Source organism: Budorcas taxicolor, chromosome 5 (assembly GCF_023091745.1).
Source record: "Budorcas taxicolor isolate Tak-1 chromosome 5, Takin1.1, whole genome shotgun sequence".
In the NCBI taxonomy this organism is placed as follows: domain Eukaryota; kingdom Metazoa; phylum Chordata; class Mammalia; order Artiodactyla; family Bovidae; genus Budorcas; species Budorcas taxicolor.
The window spans coordinates 148,682,119-148,701,107 of NC_068914.1; the positions used below are offsets into that span (position 1 = coordinate 148,682,119).

The 18,989-nt window shown below is 49.9% G+C and overlaps 1 pseudogene; it reads right to left on the reverse strand.

Moving 5' to 3' along the window:
- Positions 1–9,265: 9,265 nt before the first annotated feature.
- Positions 9,266–15,358, reverse strand: LOC128048250 (elongation of very long chain fatty acids protein 4-like; annotated as a pseudogene).
- Positions 15,359–18,989: the final 3,631 nt, after the last annotated feature.

The window sequence follows — 18,989 nt, forward strand, 5'->3', positions numbered from 1 at the left end:
ATTCAATATCCTGTGATAAACCATAATGGAAGAGAATATGAAAAAGAATGTGTGTGTGTGTGTGTGTGTGTGTGTATAACTGAATTAATTTGCTGTACAGCAGAAATAACATGACATTGTGAATCATCTGTACTTCACTACTTGGCACTCACCTTGGACTGTTACTTGGGAGACAAATAAGCTTCATTGTTCTTTGATTCGCTGCACTTTGCCTCTTTTTCTTAGAGCAGCTTAGCCTACTCCATAGAACTACTACAAAAATTACTTTACAAGATGCCCTATTGTATTTTACAAAGATATGCTGAGTAATAAAAAAAAGTTATACTTCAATAAAGTGAATTTTAAAAATAGCAAATTGCATTAAGCTGGTGTCTATTATATAGCCATAATTCACATTTCTTGAGTTCTTGTTATGTGGCTTGAACTATGCCTTTTACATACACTATGGTGTTTAATCCTCAATAACAGCCCTAAGAGGTAGCTGCTATTATCGATCCTGATATATAGATGGCACTCAAGCATTGGAGGAGGAAATGGCAGCCCACTCCAGTGTTCTTGCCTGGAGAATCCCAGGGACGGGGGAGCCTGGTGGGCTTCTGTCTGTGGGGTCGCACAGAGTCGGACACGACTGAAGCCACTTAGCAGCAGCAGCAGCAGCAGTGGTAAAGAATCCGCCTGCCGGTGCAGGAGAAGCAGATGCAGGTTTGATCCCTGGCTCAGGAAGATCCCCTGGAGGAGTGCATGGCAACACGTTCCAGTATTCTTGCCAGGAGAATCCCAAGGACAGAGAAGTCTGGTGGGGAAGTAAGGAGTCGGACACGACCGAGCATCTGAGCATAGACATGGAAGCTGAGAGAGAGCTCATGCAGTTAAGCAAATTGCCCAAGGTTGGTTGAGAAGTGGGTGGTGAGGCCCAGCAGCTACTGGTTATTGTTGTGCATTATTAGGGCATCTCCTCTGATCCAGTGTAGAGCAGAGGGAGTTTTCACTGGGTTTCTCTTTCTAACTTTCTCTACCCGTCTCCCATTCTGCCCTTTGTCATGCCGGGTCCCTGATAAGACCTGATGGGGAAAAGCCAGTGACAAAGATGTAAATGACCGAGGAGTTCCGAGGACACTGCCCGTTAGCACACAAGAATTTCTGAAAGGTGGGACGTCCAGCATCTTGCCAAAACCAAGTGACTCTGAGGCAGAGATTTTCCTCTGGTTGCTGTGTCTTCCCAGCGGAGGTCAGCTGACTGTGTGCTCAAAGTGGACGCTGCCAGGCGGCTCCTCCGTCCCCTGCAAGGGTCCTTGTCTGAGATCACAGGGCGTGTGGGGGAGAGGAGGCTATTGCGATGAGGGTTAATACCACCAAGACTAGAGATTTGGTTTTCAATCTCAAAAGAAGGAGCCTCGGGGACTTCCCTGAATGTCTGGTAGTTAAGAGTCCACGCTCCCAGTGCAGGGGGCCTGGGTTCGATCCCTGGTCAGGCAACTAGTTCCCACATGCCTAAACAAAGATCGAAAATTCTGCGTGCTGCAGATAAGACTTGGTGCAGCCAAATAGATAAAGGTTTAGGAAAAAAAAGAAAAAAACAAGGAGCCTTTTTAGAGGCCATAAACATTTCCCAAACACTAAAAATTTTAAATGGCCTGTTTTTTTTTTTAACCTGAACTGAAAGTTGCCAGGAGTTATAGCTGTACCAAGCCAGTTTTCACTTACGATATGTATGTATGTACTTTTAACATTATTTAGTTGTTTATTATTTTTGTCTGGCTATGCTAGGTCTTCGCGGCTGCACGCAGGCTTTCTCTACTTGTGGCAAGCAGGGGCTACTCTCTGGCTGTGGTCCTTGCCCTTTCACGGCGGTGATTCCTCTTGTTGCAGAGCATGGGCTCCAAGCACGAGGGCTCAGTAGTTGTGACAAATGGGCTAACCACCAGGGAAGCGTTACATTTTTAATTTTTATTGGAGTATAATTAACTTGTGATGTTGTGTTATTTTCAGGTGTACAACAAAGTGAACCAGTTGTACACGCATATATATCCTTTCTTTTTTACCTTCTTTCCCGTATATGTTATCACAGAATATTGAGTAGCGTTTCCTGTGCTGTACAGGAGGACCTTATTAGTCACCTTTTTTTATGCACAGTAGTGTGTGTATGTGACAGCCCCAATCTCCTAATTTATCACTTCCGTCCACGTTTCCCCTTTGGTAATCACGAGTTTGATTTCGAGATCTGTGAGTCAATTTGTTTTGTGAATAAGCTTTTTTAATATCATTTTTTATTAGATTCCACATATAAGGGGTATCATATGATATTTCTCTTAAGATACCTATTTTTTTTAAAGATTTCGGCTTTTCTAGGACCTTTCTTTGGGGGCATTCCAAGTCCTTGACCTCCCCCATCTCAGCACTCATAGGAGGTAGTCAGGGTAGAGGTTAGGATGAGAAGTTTGAATCTCTAAAACGAAAGGGGGGTCACACTGCATGGCAATTGATGTGAATCCTGGTTTTGCAAAACTTACCAGCTGTGTGACCTTGGGCCAGTCAGTTAACTTCTCTGTACCTTTGTTTCATTACCCGTAAGATGATAATAATAATAATGGTGCTTCACTAGTACTTCTTTTCATGACCATTTATTGTTATAGAAATTGAGTTAATGGTGTACACTGCCTGAACCCAGAGTCTGGCACACAGAAGCAGGATTATGTAAGTGTTTATTAATAAATGAAATGTTAAAGACGCCTGGCATTCCCAGCGAGGTGCAGTTCATGCCAGGAAGAAGGCCCAGCACATTCCTTTTTAGAAAGACTATAATTAGAGCCAACCAGGGATGCAGGAATTTCTCGTGAAATAGAGAAATGTGGTGGCTGGGCAGTCAGGCACTGTGGGAAAACCACAGTCTTTGGAATCAGAGAAATCTGGGTTTATTTATTTTTACTGAAGTATAGTTGACTTATTAATACAGTGCAGAGTTAATTTCTATGTACAGCAAAGTGCAATTATACGTATATATGCACATATTACAAATATATTTTTCCATTGTGGTTTATCACAAGATATTGAATATAATTCCCTGTGCTATAGAGTAGGACGCTGTTGCTCATCCATTCTCTATATAATAGCTTGCATCTGCTAATCCTGAATTCCCACTTCATCCATTCCCCTGTCCCCCATCTGCCTCAGTCTGGCCTCCATGTCTGTGAGTCTGTCTCTCTTTCATAGATATGCTCATTTGTGTCATAGTTTAGATTCCACATAGAAGTCATATCATACAGTATCTATCTTTCCGTTTCTGACTTACTTCACTTAGTAAGATAATCTAGTTGTATCTATGTTGCTGCAAACGGCATTATCTCATTCTTTTTGATGGCTAAGTAATATTCCATTGTCTGTATGGACCACGTCTCCTTTATCCATTCATCCATAAAATAAAAAAAAAAGAAGAAGTCATGGATCTCCAGTCAGTGCTTAAAAAGACTTGAAGCCCACATATATGGTGAGTATGAATTTTCAAATGCCTCACAGACACTGGACTTGTTATGTGCAACGTGTTAAGTCCTAAAAATGTTCTGATCACTGGATTTGCTTTTTAATAGTGAGGCTCCATGCTAACTGCAGAAAAATAATGTTGTCTTTTCCAGGTAAACCAGTTAAATTCGGCAATGTCAACACACTCCCCTAGAAGGCCTGAAACATCATATCCAGTCTCTTCCTCCCATCCCCTTTCCTTTTCATGGGTTGGTGTGAAGCTTGGGGTGGGTGTGTGAGGACCAGTGCTTACAGAAATGCTGCTGCAGCCCTGGTGAGAAGCAGGCCTCCACTTCCAGGCCTAGATGTGTCTTGATCACATACTCCTGCAGCAGAACAATCACTTCATTTCTTTCTTTAAAAAATTTTTAAACTTTATATTGGAGTATAGCCAGTTTCTGGAGGAGGGCAGGGCAACCCACTCCAGTATGCTCACCTGGAGAATCCCATGGGCAGAGGAGCCTGGCAAGCTACAGTCCATGGGGACGAAGAGTCAGACACAACTGAAGCAACTTAGCCCACATGCATAGCCAATTTACAGGCTTCCAGGGCAGTTCAGTTAGAACTGGACATGGAACAACAGACTGGTTCCAAATAGGGACAGGAGTATGTGAAGTCTGTGTATTGTCACCCTGCTTATTTAACTTTTATGCAGAGTACATCATGAGAAATGCTGGGCTGGATGAAGCACAGGCTGAATCAAGATTGCCGGGAGAAACATCAATAACCTCAGATATAAAGATAATACCACCCTTATGGCAGAAAGTGAAGAACTAAAGAGCCTCTTCGTGAAAGGGAAAGAGGAGAGTGAAAAAGTTGGCTTAAAGCTCAACATTCAGAAAACTAAGATCAAGTCATCTGGTCCCATCACTTCAAGGCAAATAGATGGGGAAACAGTTGAAACAGTGGCAGATTTTATTTTGGGGGGGCTCCAAAATCACTGCAGATGGTGACTGCAGCCATGAAATTAAAAGATGCTTTCTCCTTGAAAGAAAAGCTATGACCAACCTAGACAGCATACTAAAAAGCAGAGACATTACTTTGCCAACAAAGACATTATTTTCTCTAGTCAAGGCTATGGTTTTTCCAGTAGTCATGTATGGATGAGAGAGTTGGACTATAAAGAAAGCTGAGTGCCGAAGAACTGATGCTTTTGAACTGTGGTGTTGGAGAAGACTCTTGAGAGTCCCTTTGACTGCAAGGAGATTCGACCAGTCCATCCTAAAGGAAATCAGCCCTGAATATTCATTGGAAGGACTGATGTTGAAGCTGAAGTTCCAATATTTTGGCCACCTGATGTGAAGAACTGATTCATTGGGCAAGACCCTGATGCTGGGAAAGATTGCAGGTGGGAGGAGAAAGGGATGACAGAGGATGAGATGGTTGGATGGCATCACTGACTTGATGGACATGAGCTTGAGCAAGCTCTGGGAGTGATGGACAGGGAGGCCTAGCGTGCTGCAGTCCATGGGGTCTCAAAGAGTTGGGCATGACTAAGCAACTGAACTGAACTAAACTGAACTGAACTGGGGTGGTTCAGACAGTAAAGAATCTGTCTGTAGTGCAAAAGATTGGATTGGATCAATTGGGTTTAATCCCTGGGTCAGAATGGATCCTCTGGAGGAAATGGCAATCCACTTCAGTATTATTGCCTGGAGAATCCCACGGACAGAGGAGCCTGGCAGGCTACATGGGCTCGAAAAGAGTCGGAGATGACACTTTCACTTTCATAGCCAATTAGCAATGTTGTGATAGTTTCAGGTAGACAAGAAAGGGACTCATCAATGCATATGAATATATCCATTCTCCCTGAGTCTCCCGTCCCATCCAGGCTGCCACATAACATTGAGAAGAGTTCCTTGTGCTATACAGTAGGTCCTTGCTGGTGATCCATTTTAAATATAGCACTGTGTACATGTCCATCCCAAACTCCCTAATTCTCCCTTTCCCCCATCCTTCCCCTCTGGTAACCATGAGTTCAGTCTCTAAGTCTGCGAGTCTCTTTCTGTTTCATAAATAAGTTCATCTGTATCGTTTCTTTTTAGGTTCTGCATATAAGGGATGTCATACGATATTTCTCTTTCTCTGTCTGACTTCACTCAGTATGGCAGTCTCTACGCCCATCTCTGTTGCTGCAAGCGGCACGATTTCATTCTCTTTGGTGGCTGGGTAACACTCCATTATATATACACACCACGTCTTCTGTATCCATTCCTCTGCTAGTGGGCATTTGCGTTGTTTCCACATCTTGGCTATTGTAATCAGTGCTGCAGTGAACCAGAAGAGTCACTTCTCTTTGGCATCCCTTCTCCAGCCTGGAAAACCCGTGAGATGATGCTGAATCCTCATTCAATCCTGGAAGGGCTTCCTGTATCACCTTCAATGTGTTCCCTCTCCGTTAGCTCTGAAACTTCTTGTAGCCCCACCAGGCCACCTCTCTTTCTTTTTCTTAACTTTTTGTTTCCACCTGTGAGAGTGGAGCCTGAGAATGTTTTATTGTTCCTATAGGATGACCAGAGTTATCAAATAAAAATATAGGATACCTACCTAGTTATATTTGAATTTCAGATAAACAACAAATACATTTTTTAGCATAAGTATGTCCCAAATACTGCTCAGGACATATTTACACTAAAAATTTTCTTTCTTTTTTTTTAAGTTCAAGTGTACCTGGGAATCCTCCTTTTATCTGGCAAGCCTACCTCTTGGGCTAGAGGAAAGTCATAGGAAAATTTGGGGCAATGTCTTGGGTCCTCACTAGTGTAGGTAGACCATAACACCCTCTGGCCTTAAGGTGCAGGCCCAGAAGACTTCTCGATGTGGAAATAACCAAAGCCAGACTCAGTGGGAACAAGTGAAGGCTGTTTATTCAGAGCTGGCTAGAGCAGGAATCACTGTATTTCGGCAGTGATTCAAAGGCAGACAGATAGGAAAGCTCCACAGTGGGAAAAGGGAAGGCTTCAAGTATGGCCTGGTTGGAGGGTGTTGGCTTGGAGAACATTTTAATAGAAGTGCAACATCCTATGTGATTGGAGAAGGAAATGGCAACCCACTCCAGTATTCTTGCCTGGAGAATCCCATGGACAGAGGAGCCTGGCGGGCTACAGTCTATGGGGTCGCAAAGAGTTGGACAGAACTGAAGCCATGCAGCATGAATTCACGCTGTATATTTAAAAATCTAAGCACTCTTGCTTCCCAATATCTTAAACGTTCGTAGAGATGAACTCCCACCATATTAACTGGCTGTGTTTTGACAAATCCAAATAACTTTGTTTTGTAATCTCACACAACCTTTCGACTCTGATATACAATATCCTGCTCAGCAGTCCTGAATCAGCTAGGGTCATCACAACAAAGCACAGAATTGGAAAAAAAAAAAAAGGATGGACACCTTCAGCTCCCTGAGAATTTTTTCCTAAACCCTCTCCACTGTGCTTTCTCACACCGGCTCTCCCCTCAAAAATCTTGTTTCGTTCAGACGTGACCCAGGACATACAGCACTTCCTCTTGCGCTGCTTAATCAGGAGAGGCAGTCACGAAGGGCAAGTATTAGCTCTGAACTCTGGGATGACTCATCCTTCCTTTATCCTGGCTGCTAAGCAAACGAACAGACCTTGCTCCGGTGCAGGAGTTGTTTTTTTTTTTTTTTTTTTAAGATTGCCTTAAAATAAGTTCCCCCCACCCCACCTGCGAAGACACTCAACCTGCTGTGCAAAAGTGTGTGGGAGGCATTCATATCCTGCGTAACTAGGTGGGAACTTTCTCTGAGCATTTTGTCCACAGGATACAGCCATGCCTAGCTTGAGTTAATTAACTAGAGTACCTGATGGATAACAGTCCCCAAATAGCCCTGCAGAAACTTCAGCGGGTCTTTAACGTTCTTAACTGTTGAGGCATCACAAAATAAAAACCTCCTCAGTGAAGAAAAGGGTTAGGGGAGAGATTATAAAGGAGAAATAGCATCTGGCAGGCATAGAGGAGTGTGTGCTCATGCATGGTCAGTCACTCAGTCGTGTCCAACTGTTTGCAACCCCATGGACTGTAGCAGGCCAGGCTCCTCTGTCTATGGGATTTCCCAGGCAAGAATACTGGAGTGGGCTGCCACTTCCTCCCCAGGGGATCTTCCCAACCCAGGGAAAGAACCCACGTCTTCTGTGTTTCTTGCACTGGCAGGTGGATTCTTTACCACTGCGCCAAGTGTTCTTTGCCACAGTTCCCAGGAAAACCGCATTCCAGACACCCATTCAGTTGCAGTCTTAAACAGCCCAGTAGACATTTGCTCCCAACATCCCACGTGATCCCAATTGTACACTTTTTTTTGCTAGTCCTCCGTTTCTCTCTCTGTGAAGCGGATGGCATTTGTTTTACCCCATCCCTCATTTTTTTCACATCCCTGTTTGGAGGCTGTCAGTGAAACATGTATTCAGACTTCTGTGTCTCCCACTGGGACAGAAGGGTTATGGATCCCAGCAGCTTTTATTTGCTAGAGTGGCACTTTCCAAGATTTGCAGAAGAGGCAATTAAAAATACCAACAAAGAAAACCATAAATGGAAGCACATAGATGTATTTGAAAACAAGTATTCAGACCTATGGGGCTTCTCCAGGTGGAGAAGGAAATGGCAACCCACTCCAGTGTTCTTGCCTGGAGAATCCCAGGGACGGTGGAGCCTGATGGGCTGCCATCTATGGGGTCGCACAGAGTCAGACACAACTGAAGCAACTTAGCAGCAGCACCAGGTGGCACTAGCGGTAAAGAACCTGCCTTCCAAAGAGGGAGACATAAGAGACGAGAGTTCAATACCTGGGTTGGGAAGATCCCCTGGAGGTGGCAATGGCAACACACTCCAGTATGCTTGCCTGGAGAATCCCATGGACAGAGTAGCCTGGTGGGCTGCAGTCCACAGTGTCGCAAAGAGTCAGACATGACTGAAGTGACTTAGCACACACATTCAGACATATATGTGTAGCCCTGTCTGCCACCCCACTCACACACATAGAAATATACAACTTGGTAAATACATATGCAGGCACTAGTGAACAGAGAGATATGCAGGAGAAATGTTTGCACATCCACAGTAGAAATCACACAGACCCACTTCCTGGGTAGACATTATCAGTCACTGTCTCAACCCACAAGGTGAGAGATCAAGCCAGCCTTGACCTCCTCCGTGCTCCCAGCCGTGCTCTTCATCAGAGGTCATGACCACCAGTGGGGCAAGATACAGATCCAAATGCCTACTTATTGAGGTGCTGTACCAGGTCTGGGGAACATGGAGAGTAAGACAGTTCCTCCTGTGGGGCTCATGTCTAGCAGAGGTGGCTCAGTGGTAAAGAACCCACCCACCAAAGCAGGAGACACAACAGACATGGGTGGGGAAGATCTCCGGGAGAAGGCAATGGCAAACCACTCCAATATTCTTGCTTGGAGAATCCCATGGACAGAGGAACCTAGTGGGCTACAGTCCATGGCGTTGCAAAAGAATCAGACACAACTGAGCACCACCCCCCCACACACACATACACCCTTTCTATTGTGTATCTGAAAGGAGGTGTACAAACAGTGATAAATCCACATGAGAAGTGAGTTCAAGAAGCTGAGTCCACTTCTGTCTGTTCACTCTGGAATAGAGGCGAATCTTGTCCTTGCTCATAGCATGAGACTCGGGCCCGAGGAATCTGCTTAGCCCAGGTGGGATGTGAGCTCTCTGTGGGCACAGCTTTGTTACTTTCCATCCGTGGTCCTGCCCTTTAAGCCAGTTTCTTCTGCTTGCTCCTCAGGTATGTCTGCTGGTAGAAGTTGAGGAAAAGGGCCAAGAGGCTGAGGGAGTACAGGAGAACAGCCACGTTGAAGCTGTCGGGGAAGGGGCACTCCGCAGAGACTGTAAGAGGAGTGGGCGGCAGTGGCCACAAACTGACCCTGGGGAGAGGAGGTACGGGAGGAAAGAGATGAGAGAGGGCGAGAAGCGAAGGGACAGGCGGATGCTCCCCTTGACCTTCGGGCTCCCAGGGTCAGGACGAGGAAGAACTAGGAAGCACCACCCCAGGCATTCCTTCTCCTAATGCTAAGAACCTTCCTGACCCCTCTCCTGGTCTGGTTCCCCGTTTGTCCCCATCCCACCCTGTCACGTCAACACTGATGACGACCTCAGTCTATCCTGAGGCCCAAAAGGGACAGCTCAGGCAGTCACCTGCAGTTGGCAATGGTGCTCTCGAAACAACAGGGGCCCCCAGTCCCCCAGGGATGCAACAGCGACCACAGACTCGCAGGACATTAGCCACCCAAGAGCACCTCGCCCAGCCCCTCACTTCACTGGAAGATGAGACTGAGGCTGGAATCGCTTGTTCCGGGCCTCACATCAGGTCAGGAAATCAGGGTCAGTGCTAGAATCTGGTGAGATGGTTGCTGAGATGGCGCAAGTTGAGAAGCTAAGGAAGCGACGAGAAGGACTTTTTCATGGTCAGATTGCAAGTCACTGGTGCAGTGGAGAATAGAAGCCGGGGCTCCACTGAGGCCCCTGGAGCCAGCGGGTCTTTCTCATCAGCTGCAGGATGGTAAGGTGCTGCTTCCACCACAGGGAGGGCCGCAGGCGGGGCCCCAGACTGGCCAGTCCATAGTACAGGTACATGAAGACATGGACCAGAGAGTTCAGCATCCCGACGAAGAAGGCTGCAGGGCAGGGCGGGAAGATGGACGGAAGTGAGTGGCTCCGGGCTTGCCTGTGCTCGGGGCTCTCTCTTCCAGTTTCAGTCTTCCCAGGAGCCATCTCTGCACACCCCACAGAGACGAGCCCTGGTATGGCCCTGTCACAAGGGGGTCCCACACGAGCTGCTCAAGGTCACAAAGGTGGGCTGGGGGTTACAAGGATGCCAGACGAGGATGCTTACAACGCCTCCTGCCCTCTTTGGGCTGGCCTTGAGCATCTCCAGGTGCCTCCTCCCCAGCTCCAGGGAGGGGTGACTAGGATGCTCCAGGGAGCAACAAAGAGAAAGTGGGAGCAGGGGCCAGGAGTCATGGCCACAGAGAAGAGGAACTCGGGAGCCGGGCTGCATGCCTCCCGAGCTGGCACGCAACCCAGCAGAAAGAGGTCTGCCCCGCAAGTCCTGCCCAAGCCCCTCACTCACTTGACCCCCCGGCACATATTGGACCCCAGCCCACCAGCTGAAGAGCATGGTGCCGTGGTGGCAGATGTGCAGGAAGGTGATCTGCTCAGGCCTCTTTCGTCATATAAAGAAGACCTGTGGAGGAGGAGAAGGCTCAACTCTGGGATCATTGCTCCTCCAGACTCCTCCTGGGGCCTCAGATACCAGGGACAGGGTGACTCTGCCTGCTGTACCGACAGGGAGGCTAAAACTCAAGGGTGACAACCGCAGTCAAAGGCCTGGACAGCCCCTTCCGTGTGGCAGGGACTCTGTATGTATAAAAGCTCATGTAAACACTCGTAACGGCATGCGGTTTATACTCATCCCCATTTTACAGACAGCAAAGCTGAGGCACAGAATTTAAGTCAGCTGTTTGTTGCTGTTGTTCAGTCACTAAGTGGTGTCTGACTCTCTGTGACCCCATGGACCGTAGCCCACCAGGTTCCTCTGTCCGTGGGATTCTCCAGGTAGGAACACTGGAGTGGGTTGCCATTGCCTTCTCCAGGGGGTCGTCCCGACTCTGGGGTCACACCCACATCTCCTCCACTGTCTGGTGGGTTCTTCACTGCTGAGCCCCCAAGGAAGCCCAAGTTGTTCAAGGTTATCCACCTAATAGGAGGCCAAGCTGGGATTTTGAACGTAACTTGGCTTCAGAGGCTGGGATCTTTCAGTATTACCTGACCAACCCCAGGGCACTGGGTAGAGAACTCAGGTGTCCAACACCCAGCCCAGGGCCCAGAGAACCATCAGACAAATTCCCTAAGGTTCTCCACTCAGACTCCACGTTGAGAGAGACTTGATCACCACCCCCAAAACTGTGGCCTCGCCCCACCCCCACAAGACTTCTGGACTCACAGGCAGGACTTCTTCTAGTTAAAACGCTTAAGGCTTTTGCTGTCTGATGTCCCTTGCTACATAGCAACAGTTGCTAAAGTTTGTTTCTCTTCCCATTTCCACTTAACCTGGAACCTGGTTGCTAATGGAGGCAAATGCTTCATCAGTGAGCATCCTTCTTTCTCCAGGTCATGGGATTGAAGTTTGACTCTGACATCAGCCTCAGGTGTAGCCAACAGGGACGCTGGAGGGAAGTGTTTATTCACAGTGCCTTCAAAACCACCCCAAGACCTGGCTGACAGAGGCAACTCTCTACAAGGGACAGGCACTCACCGTGTCAAGTAATTCAACGGCCTTTGAGAAGCACCACCAGCACACGCTCGCCATCTGCTGGGCAGGGAAGGGAAGTGCAGTCAGAGTGCTGTCAGGCTGGTGGTACCACTGACCTGGCACCACTGATTTTGGCTCCAACCCTGACGGTCCTTCTGCACCCTCTGCCCCCACAATGCCCACCTGCCTGCAAGAAGATACCTGTTGGCACAGAAAAAAGGAGGATCCGTGACTTTTAACCAGCACACAGATCACTCAGGGATCTTGTTTGTTGAAAAGCAGATTCTGAACTCATGTTCCTGGGGTAAGCCATGAATTTCTGCATTTTCAACAAGTTCCCAGTGATGTTCCTGCCATCTCTGGTCCATGGACCATATTTTGAGCAGCAAGACTTGAGTCCATCATTCAATCTCCCTTGATTCAACACCCAAATCACTGGTGACTAGCCAAGCCTAAGTCCTTTTTTTTTTTTTTCTTTTTTTTTACTGCAAGGAAGTCTTTTGTTCTGCTCCAGTTGAGAGAGCAGCTAAAAATAATGAAATATTGACCACTTGGCTACCACACATTCCATGTGTGCCAGGCCCAGGAGTGAACACTTTCATACATCAGCTTGTTCAATCTTTATCCAGTTGTTTCCTTTTATAAAATAGGTGTCATTATCCCCACTTTATAGATAGAAAACTGAGGCCCATAAAAGTCCGGGAAGCTACCCATGGTCACACGGCAAGGAAATGGCAGAGCTGAGAGTCACACTGAGGTCTTCTGAGCCTGAACTGAGCTGATCTTCACTGAGTCCCATCAGAAGACTCAGGTGATAGCACCTGGTTTTTATGAAGTTCATCCTATGAACCCTCTCTCTGTTACAGAGAAGAACAAAATCTGGCTACATGTTGGATTTGTTTCATTAACTTCTTTTTCCCATTACTTTTTTGTTCACTAAAAGGATACTGTCCGTACACAATGGCCCGCCTTGAGGAACCCTGCCCCTCTGCCTGAATGTTAAATCAAAGTGCCTTTGTTCATGGAGACTTGTGGACCCTGCCCGCCTGTGAATGGCTGCAAGAAAGAACACATTAACACATCCCCTCACTCCCACTCCCAGGCTGGCCATTCTGGGAGATCTTTACATGTAAGATTAGTGACCTTTTTACTTTGCTTCCTCACCCTCTCCCATCTCCGTTCTATAAAAGAACCTGGCATCCAGACCCCTTTATGATGGTTATTTTGAGACATTAGTCTGCCATCTTGTCAATCAAAGGGGTATTCCTTGCCTCAACACGTCTTCTCCCCACTTATCAGCCTGAGGCCTGCGAGCAGACCGAGTGTGGACTCTGGTAACATCTCCAGGCCGACCCTCCCCCTGCCTGTCTTACCCTCATCCCAAGCTCACTGCGGCTGTAGTCTACTGGCTGGCAGAGGTAGCTGTAGCTAGCCAGGAGCGAAGTGGCCATGAACTAGAAGGAAGAGGATAGGGAAAGATTCAGTCATGATGCCTGCCCTGCCCCACCCTGCCAGAGCCTGACTGGTTGAAGGCCCGAGAGGACCTTCTGGACACCAGCATCCCTCCCCAGCCCTCACTGACACTTGGTGAACAACTGCCAACGAGGTCAGCCCTGAGCTCTGGCTAGCTCAGAGGCTGGCCTTGCATGCATCTTGCTGGCCTCCAGTTTTGTTTTGTTTTTAATGTGGGTAAATACGGATCACAAACCCACACCGGGCACCTACTCCGCATGAGACCCTAAGTCAGGAAGGGACATGAAGCCATGCGCACATCAGCCCTGCCCCTGAGAAGCTGAGTGCTCCGCTGAGGATACAGGAAATCGTCCTTGCTTTCCAGGATGAGTAGGAAACAGGAGGTGTTCCAGAAGCTGTAGCAAGCTGGCAATGAGGAGGCCGTGGGGCCAGCAGAGGAGAAAGTGAGGAAGTTGCACGCTGGAAGGAGTATCTGGACTTCTCCTGACTCCCGGGGCTGTGAGGGATCAGTGGGGCAGTGGTGGAGGCTTCTAGCAGCAGAGGGGCAGCCACAGGAGCAGAGATCCAGCATAATCTGCTTTCTTTCTTTTTTCCCCACTTTTTGGCCACCTGCCACACAGCGTGCAGGATCTTAGTTCCCCATTCAGGGAATGAACCTGCGTCCCCTGAAGTACGGAGTCTTACCCACAGGACTGCCAGGAAAATCCCTCATGAAGGGTCTTGAAGGCTATTTGAAGAAACTGAAATTTTATCATTGTCTACTCATGCGAAAATGAATCCAGAATGGTACTAAACACTTCACATTGGGCCCTGCTCTGAGCCCTGAGCCACCTCGATGCACCAAATAAAATTCCCTGCGTGAGAGACTCTTCATGCTGGTCCTGACGGCCAAGGGAGCTGTGGAGGGCTTCTGAGCAGGAAGCCAGTTTGGGCGTGGCAGGCTTTCAGAGGATCACGGGAGCAGCAGGGTAATCTGTCACCACAATTAAATGCCAAGCTCTCGGACACGCCTCCCAAGGTGCCAGCCTCTCCCGTATGGTACCAGACATTCTGAGGGGCCCGTCTTTACAGAGAGAAGTAAGAGACAGCCCTGCCTTGGACGCTCTTGCTATTGGGAGACAAACAACACACCTGGAAGGATCACTGGGTTTGGGGCTCAGGAAATGGAACTGAGGTCAGCAGAGCCCAGGCAGAAATAGGAGGTGGCGGCTTTTAGGTGCAAGTAGAGAATGAATTCCATTTGGGCTCGCCGCTCACTTCCACTTTTTTATTTAAGGAAAATGGGCTTTAGTGATGGAGGTTTGCATCTCCATGATGCTGGGAAAGACTGAAGGCAAAAGGAGAAGAGAGAGGCAGAGGATGAGATGGTTAGATAGCATCAGTGGACATGAATTTGAGCGAACTCTGGGAGACGATGGAAGACAGAGGAGCCTAGCGTGCTGCAGTCCACGGGGTCACAAAGAGTTGGACAGGACTGAGCAAATGAACAATAACAAGGGAAGACATGGCAGCTGAAGATAACCCTGAATTCCAGCCCCTCCGGCCCTGTCAAGGCTTCTCCGTTGTCTGCATGGGAAGATCATGGTTTTATTTATCCCCTGGTACCCCCAAGGAAGAGATCCTAGGACTGCAGGGTCCCCCACCAGCCTTACCTCATAGAACATGTACCCCGAGAGAACCACCAGGCCCAGGTTGTAGGTGGCGAGGGGTCCTGGCAGACTCAGACGCTCCCGACTGGACATAAGGTGAGGCCCTGCCACCACCAGGAGGAAGTAGACAGCCAGCAGGAGGGTGACCGGCAGCGGCGAGCGCACCAGGAACCAGGAATCCGTCCTCGGGTCTGGAAAAGCAAGGGGAGGCGGGCGGCCAAGCTGGCCTCCAGGCCCACCCTCCACCCGCCCCTCCCTCACCCTGCTGGTCACCAGCTCCTCTTCCTTCAAATGCTTGGCATTAGTCCGGGTGGAATAAACATAAGAAAAACGCCATCTGGTGACGCCACCTCCTACCTCCGTTCTCTAAGGCCCACAAGTATTTATTCCAGAGTTTCTCCAGGGCCACGGCCATCCTGAGCACCTAAGAGTACAAGTGGGGTTTGCGTCTCATGTAGACCACCTCCTCTGCCTCCCCTCCCCTCCCCGCCCCTCGCCTGAGGGTCTAGGAACCCTGGACACGGGCTGGGGGCCCCCACTGCTCTGCCCTCGGGCATTGGATGACCACCACCACCACCCACGGTCCCCTTTGGGGCGAGTCCACGGGCCAAAGTGAGGCTCGGATCCTCACACCTCCGCTGCCCCTCTCGGGGCTAGGCTCCTCTGTCTTCCATTATCTCCCGGAGTTTGCTGATATTACAGGGCCCAGAGGAGGGGCGTGGCTGTTGCGCAGCCCAAGGGGAGGGGCAGAGAGGCGGGACTCGCTGGGTTTCCTTAGCCTTCTCATTCCACCTGCGGGTCTACTGAGCACCCCAGGCTTCTTTCCCCGCCTCACCAAGCCCAGCCACCCCCAGTCTGTTCAGGGCTTCACTCACCCTGTGGCTCCTCCCGGGCTCCTCTGGTCGGTGCCCGACCTGCTCTGGCCGCTCGCCTGGGGCGTTGAGGTCCGTGATGGGTCCCAGACCGGTCCTTGAGCTCCAGGGTGCAGGGCAGTGCCCCCCCCCCCCCCACACCCTGGCTACAAGCTCTCTACTCCCCCCTACCCCAGCTCTGATCTGTGGTGGTCCCAGCTGAGCACCCCCCTTACCCCCCCTAAACACACACTCGCGTTCACACTCACTCACTTCCAGGTACTGAGGCTCCTGTCCTCACCTTGCGGGGGACGGGACACTGTCTCAGATCCAGGGAGACAGAGCAGCAGGCAGCCCAGGGGAGGGGGGTGCTCAGAAGGTAAAGGGTGGCGGCTCCGGGGAGGACGGGGAGGAAGTCAGACGGGTCAGCAGCCCCCGCTCTCCCCACGCAGGGAGACCAGTCCCCTCTTAGGGTCCCCACACCCTGCACCCCACACTCTTCCAGGCAGACCTGGGGACATCGCACCCTAAGGCCTCCCCCCAGGGCAACCACGCCCCCCATCTCAGGTTCACTTCTTCCTCCTTCCCCACCCACACGGTGAATGATTAAGTTTATTTTTTCTGATCCTGCTGGATCCTCGGGCTTCCTCCAGCCTTCTGCTGACCAATGGGCTGGAGGAATAGGGGGGCTGGGGTGGGAATCCCACCCGCCTTTATTGAGAAGCCATTAAGATGGCTGTTTGTCCAAACATCCTCTCTTCAATGCAGCCTTTCCCTCCTCTCTCTGTAAGATGCTAAAGAGCCGCAGGTTTAGAAGCCGCCGGACATGCTCCGTCCCCCTCCTCGGTGACTCCGGAGCACCCCAGCCAGGGCCTCAGTTTCACCTCCTGACAAGACCAAGGTCTTGGGAAAGCTTATAAAAAATCATGTGCACGTAAGCCTTGGATTATCCATGCTCAGGGCCAAGAGGATTAGGCCTCTGAAAGAACTAGAAAAAGTAATGGATAATCCCCACCATGAGGATTTGGTTTAGCCATCGGGCTGGCAGGATGCAGCTTGGTTACATGTCTCCTTGCAGACCTGGGTTGCCCCTGCCCTCTCTCCACCTGGGAAAGTTCCCTAGCTGGGCTCCAGCCCGAAGACAAGTCATATGTCTTCCCATGTAAGTCCATGCCATTTCCTATAGAATCAAGTCAAGCAGTTCTGCTGAGACTTCAAGGCTGCCCTGAGTCCAGCTGGACCCTGCCGCCCACAGCCCAATGCTCTGCTTTGCCATCACTCTAATCTGGTCCCCGCAGTCTCCCTGGCAACCCACACCCACTTCCCATCCTCAGATGGGACGGGCCAGTTCATTCTCCACATTGATCCTCCTTTTTCAAGGCCAACCCCTCCTCTGCTGCCCGCATCCATCTGCCTTATCCATCCTCTCTCTCCCATGACAGGCACGGTGGGTACCCCAGAGGTTAGTTTGCAAGGTTGGCGGTATAGTGGAAATGTCAGTTCCCCATGGGAAACAGCCATCAGGCTGATGTCGGGAGGATGTAAACACGATGCTGAAGGCTGCTGTCACCCTCTGTGGGCAGCTCTCACCAGTGTCTTCACAATGCCAGGTGGACAACTTTGCACTTGTCTCTGGAGTCCTTGGGAAGTCCCCTGTAGGGGACCCGAGATGCTGCAATGCCCACCTAGCCCCTGGGAAGCAGGTGGGATCCAGAGAAGTGGACTGTGACTTTAGGCAGGACCACCTCAGCCCGGTGCCCTTTCTCTGAGCTGGGCACAGCTCTGCCCTGAGGGAGGAGCCTGCTGGTTTCCTGTGATGCCCCCCCCCCCACTTAAGTGCCCCGTTGAGTCTATAGGTCAAAGAGCTTAGGGGAAAACTACCATCCAACTCACACATGCAAAATAAGGTCTTGACGGACGTCACCGTGGATTCCTTCTGCCCAAAGAAAAATAACAAAAAACCTAACAACCCCATCCCCTCTTCACCCAGTTACCTCCAGACTCACAGAGCCCTGGCTGCCCCCTGGCAGGGCAAGCTAAGCCTCCTCTGGGGCTATGAGGTGAACAGGATGCCTGCCTGAGGGTGGAGAGCTGGAACTTGCGTGGGTGACATGCGGGGAATGGTACACACACTGTCACATTATAGTTACTCCATGAGGTCATTGCCATGGGTCACCCACAATTCCACACACCACACACACACTAACTGGGACCATCCTCACAACCCAGGAGCTGCTGCTGCTGCTGCTGCTAAGTCGCTTCAGTCATGGCCGACTCTGCGACCTCAGAAGTACTATCAAAAGCCACTTTAAGGAGGCAACTGCTGAAGCACAGAGAGGTTAGTGACTTGTCCAGGATCACACAGCACTCAAGGAGCAGGTCAGGGTTCAAACCCAGGCAGCCCGGCTCCAGAGCCCTTGCCCTCGATCATGCATGACACAATCACTCAGTCATGTCCAACTCTTTGGTTACATGGACTGTAGCCCAGGCTCCTCTGTCCATGGGATCTCCCAGGCAAGAATACTGGAGTGGGTTGCCATTTTCTTCTCCAGAGGATCTTCCCGACCCACGGATTGACCCTGAGTCACCTGCATTGCAGGCGGATTCTTTACTGCTGAGTCCTCTGGGAAGACCGTGGTTTGCTTTATTGGGAAGAAAAGAATCAAAGGGTGGCCTTGCCTGACAAGAAGAGGGAGTCTTAGCTTATTCAACACAGCTTTTCAGAGAGCGACGTGCCGGAGGGTGTCAAGAGTACATAACCGACTGCAGGCGTTTTCCAGCATTTGTTCCGTTCTGCTGTGGATGCAGCGGGCTGCCTGGAGTCAAGGGGGCACAGCCTCTAACACCTGGCTCTCTGGGGAGCTGGGGGAAGGTGGTGAGAACTTGGTTCTGCTATTTTCCCCAAAGACCCCCGACTGTAGGTCAGGTGAGTGGAGGCACGTTCCTCGACCAGGACTCTTGGCAACTGGTTCCAAACCTGAGGCCCTCACTCCTGACTAGAATATTCCTGGAGACAAGATGCAGGGAAGATGCGCATGGTGTGTGCATGTGTGTGCGTGTGTGTGCACGCGTGTGCCCACACATGTGTGTTGAAGATGTTGATCTACAAGGAACTTTGCACATTTCTGTCCTTGCCTGAGCGGCCCTCAGGCCCCAGTCACACAGGCCTGTGTCTCCTTTCCTTTCTCCTGTTCT